This window comes from Micropterus salmoides, unplaced genomic scaffold, assembly GCF_014851395.1.
Source record: "Micropterus salmoides isolate LMB-PRFRI ecotype aquatic unplaced genomic scaffold, ASM1485139v1 Ms_hic_scaffold_11, whole genome shotgun sequence".
Classification (NCBI taxonomy): Eukaryota; Metazoa; Chordata; class Actinopteri; order Centrarchiformes; family Centrarchidae; genus Micropterus; species Micropterus salmoides.
This window is the reverse complement of record NW_024040152.1, coordinates 36,633,757-36,643,531: the sequence shown is the minus strand read 5'-3', so window position 1 is coordinate 36,643,531 and position 9,775 is coordinate 36,633,757.

Genomic DNA, 9,775 nt, shown 5'->3' with positions numbered 1-9,775 from the left:
AGCAGTATGAAAACCTTCCAGTTGTATTTTCCTCTGCCGTTGTTGCTGCAGCGGTCTGTGTGACGGCGGGAGCAGAGGGCTCTGTGAGCGGGCGGCTGGCCGGCCTCACACGCTCCTCCCACGGGTTAGCACAGGCATCCCCCACAGCCACTTGCGGAGCTCCTCAACTCTGAAAATATTCAAGCACATTTTTGTTCTGCCATCACTTCTCGTAAAATTGTCAATATTCGAAATCTACACAGCTGATTTCTCACCTCAAAACTTCTCAGAAGTGGATTTAGTGATGAAATTCTATACAAAAACTGTTGCTGGTGTTGAGTTTTAAAAAGTTACAACAAACTTAATGTACTCCAGTGTTTCAGTGCTTTCCTTCAAATGTAAACCTGCAGGATTTTAGGCCAAACGATTGCATTAGAATGTTGATTAAACCATTGTTTGTATCCTCTTTGTAATGTAAAGAAGACGGACACCTCTTTGTTTAGTGCCAGAAGGACAGTTTTTTGACTGTTTCATTGACACTTAAGATAGGGTGTCAACCATTTTGTAGACAAGCCCTGTTGTTCTCCATGATTAGTTTAGAGCAAAAGACTGTTTATTCCTGTAGATTGAAGGGGGGTTTCACGTCTGGGAATTGGCGCTCTTTTGTTCGACCAAATAGAGCATAGAGCAGTAAGGTACACCCTTCCTAATTGGGGTGACGAAGAAGTGACCAAACGACCAATGGCTATGGTCCTGGGCCATTTGGAGGAAAAGACCCGCCTACATACCTGGAGGATATTAACAATTCATTTTGCGAGAATCAGGACTGTAAGCTGTAAATCTGAAAAGAGGAACAACTTTCCAGTCCACTGCAGTGTTTTTGTTTTGTTGTTTGTTCTGTAATGCCATCTTTTATTCACCTATTTTTTATTAAATTTTCTTGTTAATTTTCATCGGATCCAGCCTCTCCTTTCTCAAAATCTGAAAAAAAACGCAACACTGGCCTCTGTCTGGCACACACAATGATGATGCAGTGAATAGTGAATATTCTCTCTGACCAATCAGCAGTCTGTCGTTGTTTTCACATTACATTTTAGTATCCCTCAGCTTGCTTGGAACCTCGACAGAGGTGAGGTGATACGAAAAAAAGTACCCGGAAGCAGGTACAGGTACAACATTTCTACAATGGAAAACCAAACAAAGGTGAGTCGAGCCAAGTCATGCTGGTAATGTGCAGTGGAAAAGGGGCTTAACTAAAATCAAAGGGCCTCCACTCAGCCTAGCTTGGTTTGAGGGCGTGCCTGACCCTGCTAGCCGCTTGGCAAGCTTTATAATGCGTTTTCAGTGAAGGAAGGATAACGAGTAGCATGTAGCTGCAGTACCGGAGGCTGCAGTTTCAGGACCGCAATCCTAGGACTGGAACTACAATTCCAGGACCCTTGTTAGGGCCCGAGCACGACCGTGCGAGGTCCCTATTGAAATTGCTCGGATTATTTATTTTTTTTTTTTTTTAGGGCCCGAGCACGACCGTGCGAGGTCCCTATTGAAATTGCTCGGATTATATTTTTTTTTTTTTTTTTTTTTTTTTTTTTTTTTCTGCAAAGTAGGCCCAAATGACATGGCCTAAACATACTCGAAAACTCACCAAAATTTGCAAACATGTCAGAACCGGTGAAAAATTTCGTATTCTACAAGTTTCGCACATGGGCGTGGCAAAATGACTCGCTAGCGCCACCTAGAAAATTGGAAATGATTAGCCCCTCGTTCACGTTCAACCTACATGTACGAAATTTTCTGGGGACATGTATCGTATCAAGACGCACAAAAAAGCCTCAAGAACCCATAGCCTAAAGTCAACAGGAAGTCGGCCATTTTGAATTTTATGGCCATTTTTGGATGATTTACATACTTCGTACTTTAACGAACTCCTCCTAGGGATTTAGTCGGATCGACGTCAAATTTCTGCTGTGCCTTCTAAAGGCATTGACGATGAAAAGTTGTGCTATTTGCGAGTTTTCGTCAATGGGCGTGTCCGTGGCGTCGATGATTCGCAATGAAACAGGAAGTTGTTGTAACTTCAGTGTACATGCTCACATCTGGACCAAACTGTACATCTAGGATGAGAGTCCCGCCCTGAACACATGTACATGCCGACATTCACCCACAGTCATAGCGCCACCTGCTGGCAACAGAAAGTGACCTTTAACGAAGCAGCCCCCGCCGCACGTTTCACCTACGTGCACGAATTTTCTGTGGTACGTGTATCTTGTCCAGACGCACAAAAAAGCCTCTTGGAGCGATGCCTAAAAACAGGAAGTCGGCCATTTTGAATTTTACGTCAAATTTTGGATGATTTACACACTTCGTACTTTAACGAACTCCTCCTAGGGATTTAGTCCGACCGACCTCAAATTTGTGCTGTGCCTTCTAAAGGCATTGAAGATGAAAAGTTGTGCTATTTGCAAGTTTTCGTCAATGGGCGTGTCCGTGGCGTGGCGTCAAAGATCAACTCTTCGCCATGACACGGAAGTTGTCGTAACTTCAGTGTACATGCTCACATCTGGACCAAACTGTACATGTAGGATGAGAGTCCCGCCCTGAACACATGTACATGCTGACATTCACAGACAGTCATAGCGCCACCTGCTGGCAACAGGAAGTGACTTTTAACGAAGCAGCCCCCGCCGCACGTTTTACCTACGTGCACGAATTTTCTGTGGTACGTGTATCTTGTCCAGACGCACAAAAAAGCCTCTTGGAGCGATGCCCTAAAATCAACAGGAAGTCGGCCATTTTGAATTTTACGTCAAATTTTGGATGATTTACACACTTCGTACTTTAACGAACTCCTCCTAGGGATTTAGTCCGACCGACTTCAAATTTGTGCTGTGCCTTCTAAAGGCATTGAAGATGAAAAGTTGTGCTATTTGCGAGTTTTCGTCAATGGGTGTGTCCGTGGCGTGGCGTCAGAGATCAAGTCTTCGCCATGACACAGGAAGTTGTTGTAACTTCAGTGTACATGCTCACATCTGAACCAAACTTTACGTGCTTGATAACTCTCCCACCCCGCTATGGAGGACCGATCCTGACACAGTCAGAAATAAATACAGAAATAAATAAATGCTCAATAAATAAATAAGCATCCAATTAAATACACAAAAAAATAAAGTAAATAAATAAATGTAGGTAGTAATTAAATTATACAAGGAGACATAAATGTATATATTTTAATTAGTGCCTTTACTTATTCACCTTTGTTATAATTACCTTATTTGTTTATTCAACTTTATTTATTACTAATTTTTTTATTTATTTATTTATGTGTGTGTTTTAATATTTTTGTCTGTTTTATTCTTCCTTTGTATTTATTTACCTTATTTATTTTCACCCATGGTATTTATTTCTGCCTGTCTTTTTTAAATTTTTGTATGCATTTCTGCCTCATTATGCAAATGAGGAGGGGCTGTGTCTCAAGGGGTCATCTTCTCTGCTATTGGTGGACCAGTCAGACAGGAGAGCTCCTACTCTGCCTGCAGACATCAACGATCTTGCCCCTCACACAGTCAGATGGCTTCCTTCAGTGCGCTGAGGTGTTTAACAACTCTGAAGACAATACTACCAGCAATGTCTTCCTTCTCTTTTCACGTAGACGCTCCGACAGACAGTGCTTTCAGTTTGCTGCATGCATGGACACAGAACTGCGGTATAGGGAGAAGCACACGGTCAGCTGGCTGCAGCTAAATCTGGAGTGCACTCGTATTCAATTCTGTATGGTAAATTCAGTTTTAACGGAGCAGAGCGAGCTGACAGGCAGAGTTAGAGACTTTTTCTGTCCGTTTCTCTCTTTACAAAGACGCATGTTGCAGTCAGAGTCTTCTCTGAAGAGGGCAATGAAGTCAGTGTACCCGATGCGAGCACCACATACAACACAATTTATCAAATTACACAACGGATATACAGTATGAAAATAAGATTGATTGGATTATACTCACAGGAAGTATAAAACCTGTTACATGCGTAACACAGTAATGTCAGGGAAATTACTTTACTTAGATTAAGTACTGCAGTTGTACATTTGAAATACCTTCCTACCTTTCTGATAGGAAGCCTTCTTGAGGTGGTATAAAACATTTCTTCTTATATTCTGATTTGAGTTGTGGACAACTATGACCACATGAATTAAAAAAATTAAACATTTCACTGCCCAAGTCAGCTATAACACAAGTCTTGTTCATCAGACTACATGCTGTGGACAGATTTTGTCCCAGGATTTATTATGCATTTCTTCTTCTTCGTTGCATGATTTAGAATAATAAGGTGAGAAATGGGTCTGTTCTGAGTTCATCCTGCACTGCAGCAGCTAATAAAGTCCATTTAATCCCAAAAACGCTTTTCTTTTAGGCAGGCTGGAGCAGAAAACAACTCACCTTTCTCAAGTTGTACAGTAATGTCACATGTGTATGAAGGTGGATCAAACAAGCTAATCTTAAATGTCAAAGTAGAGAGGAGCCTAGTAGGCCTATTTATTTTCATTCATTACACAATATGAATAAGCTATGCAGACAGTTGTAAAGAAAGAACATCTTTTTCTTCTGTTCTCTACTTGTTATAGTTACACAGTATTAGGGGTGTGGGCTGTATTAAAAGTATCCACTGTTCTCCCATGCTCTAACACACAGTAACGATGAAATGTGTGCTGTTCTCACATTCTTCCTCTGTATGTACACATAAACAACAAGGCAGGGAAATATAAAAGGAATTTATTTTATTGTTTGGGTACATTATTGTTCAGTGTACATGCTCACATCTGAAACAAACTTTACGTGCTTGATAACTCTCCCACCCGCAGACATCTACACGTCAATACCGATTTATATTCATAGCGGCAAGTGCTATGTAGCTCCACATAGGGGACACAGGAAGTGACATATAGCACCTTCATGCGGCGTCGGAACCGCGTAGGAAATTCACAGCCGCACCGGCAGAGCTCCAGAATGTGCAACTCGGCCGGCTCACGCGCGGACGCGCTACAAGTGCGAGGGCCCGCCCAACGCTGCTTGCAGCTTTAATTTTATTTTTATTTTTTTTTTTTTTTTTTTCTGCAAAGTAGGCCCAAATGACATGGCCTAAACATACTCGAAAACTCACCAAAATTTGCAAACATGTCAGAACCGGTGAAAAATTTCGTATTCTACAAGTTTCGCACATGGGCGTGGCAAAATGACTCGCTAGCGCCACCTAGAAAATTGGAAATGATTAGCCCCTCGTTCACGTTCAACCTACATGTACGAAATTTTCTGGGGACATGTATCGTATCAAGACGCACAAAAAAGCCTCAAGAACCCATAGCCTAAAGTCAACAGGAAGTCGGCCATTTTGAATTTTATGGCCATTTTTGGATGATTTACATACTTCGTACTTTAACGAACTCCTCCTAGGGATTTAGTCGGATCGACGTCAAATTTCTGCTGTGCCTTCTAAAGGCATTGACGATGAAAAGTTGTGCTATTTGCGCGTTTTCGTCAATGGGCGTGTCCGTGGCGTCGATGATTCGCAATGAAACAGGAAGTTGTTGTAACTTCAGTGTACATGCTCACATCTGGACCAAACTGTACATGTAGGATGAGAGTCCCGCCCTGAACACATGTACATGCCGACATTCACCCACAGTCATAGCGCCACCTGCTGGCAACAGAAAGTGACCTTTAACGAAGCAGCCCCCGCCGCACGTTTCACCTACGTGCACGAATTTTCTGTGGTACGTGTATCTTGTCCAGACGCACAAAAAAGTCTCTTGGAGCCATAGCCTAAACCCAACAGGAAGTCGGCCATTTTGAATTTTACGTCAAATTTTGGATGATTTACACACTTCGTACTTTAACGAACTCCTCCTAGGGATTTAGTCCGACCGACCTCAAATTTGTGCTGTGCCTTCTAAAGGCATTGAAGATGAAAAGTTGTGCTATTTGCAAGTTTTCGTCAATGGGCGTGTCCGTGGCGTGGCGTCAAAGATCAGCTCTTCGCCATGACACGGAAGTTGTCGTAACTTCAGTGTACATGCTCACATCTGGACCAAACTGTACATGTAGGATGAGAGTCCCGCCCTGAACACATGTACATGCTGACATTCACCCACAGTCATAGCGCCACCTGCTGGCAACAGGAAGTGACTTTTAACGAAGCAGCCCCCGCCGCACGTTTTACCTACGTGCACGAATTTTCTGTGGTACGTGTATCTTGTCCAGACGCACAAAAAAGCCTCTTGGAGCGATGCCCTAAAATCAACAGGAAGTCGGCCATTTTGAATTTTACGTCAAATTTTGGATGATTTACACACTTCGTACTTTAACGAACTCCTCCTAGGGATTTAGTCCGACCGACCTCAAATTTGTGCTGTGCCTTCTAAAGGCATTGAAGATGAAAAGTTGTGCTATTTGCAAGTTTTCGTCAATGGGCGTGTCCGTGGCGTGGCGTCAAAGATCAACTCTTCGCCATGACACGGAAGTTGTCGTAACTTCAGTGTACATGCTCACATCTGGACCAAACTGTACATGTAGGATGAGAGTCCCGCCCTGAACACATGTACATGCTGACATTCACAGACAGTCATAGCGCCACCTGCTGGCAACAGGAAGTGACTTTTAACGAAGCAGCCCCCGCCGCACGTTTTACCTACGTGCACGAATTTTCTGTGGTACGTGTATCTTGTCCAGACGCACAAAAAAGCCTCTTGGAGCGATGCCCTAAAATCAACAGGAAGTCGGCCATTTTGAATTTTACGTCAAATTTTGGATGATTTACACACTTCGTACTTTAACGAACTCCTCCTAGGAATTTAGTCCGACCGACTTCAAATTTGTGCTGTGCCTTCTAAAGGCATTGAAGATGAAAAGTTGTGCTATTTGCGAGTTTTCGTCAATGGGTGTGTCCGTGGCGTGGCGTCAGAGATCAAGTCTTCGCCATGACACAGGAAGTTGTTGTAACTTCAGTGTACATGCTCACATCTGAACCAAACTTTACGTGCTTGATAACTCTCCCACCCCGTTATGGAGGACCGATCCTGACACAGTCAGAAATAAATACAGAAATAAATAAATGCTCAATAAATAAATAAGCATCCAATTAAATACACAAAAAAATAAGTAAATAAATAAATGTAGGTAGTAATTAAATTATACAAGGAGACATAAATGTATATTTTAATTAGTGCCTTTACTATTCACCTTTGTTATAATTACCTTATTTGTTTATTCAACTTTATTTATTACAAATTTTTTTAATGTATTTATTTATGTGTGTGTTTAATATTTTTGTCTGTTTTATTCTTCCTTTGTATTTATTTACCTTATTTATTTTCACCCATGGTATTTATTTCTGCCTGTCTTTTTTAAATTTTTGTATGCATTTCTGCCTCATTATGCAAATGAGGAGGGGCTGTGTCTCAAGGGGTCATCTTCTCTGCTATTGGTGGACCAGTCAGACAGGAGAGCTCCTACTCTGCCTGCAGACATCAACGATCTTGCCCCTCACACAGTCAGATGGCTTCCTTCAGTGCGCTGAGGTGTTTAACAACTCTGAAGACAATACTACCAGCAATGTCTTCCTTCTCTTTTCACGTAGACGCTCCGACAGACGGTGCTTTCAGTTTGCTGCATGCATGGACACAGAACTGCGGTACAGCACACAGTAACGATGAAATGTGTGCTGTTCTCACATTCTTCCTCTGTATGTACACATAAACAACAAGGCAGGGAAATATAAAAGGAATTTATTTTATTGTTTGGGTACATTATTGTTCAGTGTACATGCTCACATCTGAAACAAACTTTACGTGCTTGATAACTCTCCCACCCCGCAGACATCTACACGCCAACACCGATTTATATTCATAGCGGCAAGTGCTATGTAGCTCCACATAGGGGACACAGGAAGTGACATATAACACCTTCATGCGGCGTCATAACCGCGTAGCAAATTCACAGCCGCACCGGCAGAGCTCCAGAATATGCAACTCGGCCGGCTCACACGCGGACGCGCTTATAAGTGCGAGGGCCCGCCCAACGCTGCTTGCAGCTTTAATTTACTTTGATACTGCCAGCTGAGTGACTGGCTAGCTAGCTAGCTATGTTACTCTTTACAGCCCCCCGAAGCCAATTGTCCTTACCACAGCAAAGGTGTGTGTGCCTAAACCTAAGTTATTGATTATATGCATGTTGACCGGTTAACCCTAAAGCTGCGCACATCTGCCTCACGGCCGACGTGCTAGCAGACAGGGTTAACCTCCTTCGTGTTGCTGTGCATTACCACCACCACTCCACTAGATGGCGCTGTCACAAAGAACTAGGGTCCTAGAACTGCGGTCCCAGGATCGCAGGGGTCCTGAAACTGCAGCCTCCGGTACTGCAGCTTCATACAATTGAGGGAAACGGCTGGACTACAAACGAGCTGTTTTCAAGCAGTGAATTCTATTACTTAAAGGGGTACTTTGCGATTCTTATCTAATACACTTTTTGTTAAATTCGGCAAATATTACCTCATGTCAATTATGAAAATAAACCCTGACTCAGCCCCAAAACAGCTGAATATTTCTGAATACAATTCTTGACATATAACAAATGTGAGACATTATTCCACTTTTCATTTATCATTCTTGAAACAACTTCAACTTTACTCAGTTACACCTCATCACTGCCAGCACTCATGATTATTAATTATTATTACACTAGGGCATATATCTTTCCTGCTAATTATCATTACACCTTTGGTTAATAAGCTACTGTATAATACTGTAGATATCCACATTTATTATCATTATTAGGCTGTATTCTTAGATTTGTATACTTTGTTATATTCTCTACTCACTAACTTCAACTACCTGTTATTTCTATTCCTTTTATGTCCTGTGAGTATCTGCAACAAAGACTTCACCCTCGGAAATCAAAGTATTCCGATTAGGTAGGTGTCACCGTGGAGACGGGTGTCGAAGTGTTTCTAAGCCTCGACACAATTCCGGCACAATTGCTTCAAACGTTTCAATGTTTCACAAAGCCTCGCTTCGCCCATCACTATTAATTTCCTGTTATTTCTCCTGTCGCCATCACGCATGTTCGTCTCCTCTCTCTTTCTCGCATACAATAGCGCAGGGTTGCGCAAGATCATGCAGTTATGTCGTAACCTGTCAATCATGTTCAGCTGGGAGGGGTAATGATCGTTCCTGATTGGCTAAACTTACTAAAGAGACATTACGTTTTTTCAAAACATTTTTAAGTTTGTTTAACCCTGTGTTGTCCCTGGGTTGCAAAGTGCATATCTACAGTTTTTTTTTTATTTTATTTTTTAAATAAACTTGTTTATTATAAATGACAAAAATAGTCAGATGCATACAAAAACACAGAACAAAGTCAGAGAGCCAATACATTTTCCATATCACAAATATATATGCATAAAAAAAAACGCACAATCAAAACATACATAAAATTTTCACTTATCCTTATCAGATAGCTAACACTATGGGGGGAAAAAACAACCAAATAAACAAAATAAATAAATATATATATATGTATTTCAGAAAAAGAAAATTAAAGAATACATGCAAGAAATAACCAGGCACGGGATACAAAAATTCATCATACATTAACAATACATAAAGGATATATTAAGCGCCATAATATCAGGGAAGCTTACCAAATATACTTTTATAACACTCTGTGAATCTGTTACTTTTGTTATTGTCTATCAGGGAAAGGGATTTGAAAAGTGATAGTCCCTACAGTAGGAAACCATAATAGTCATCATC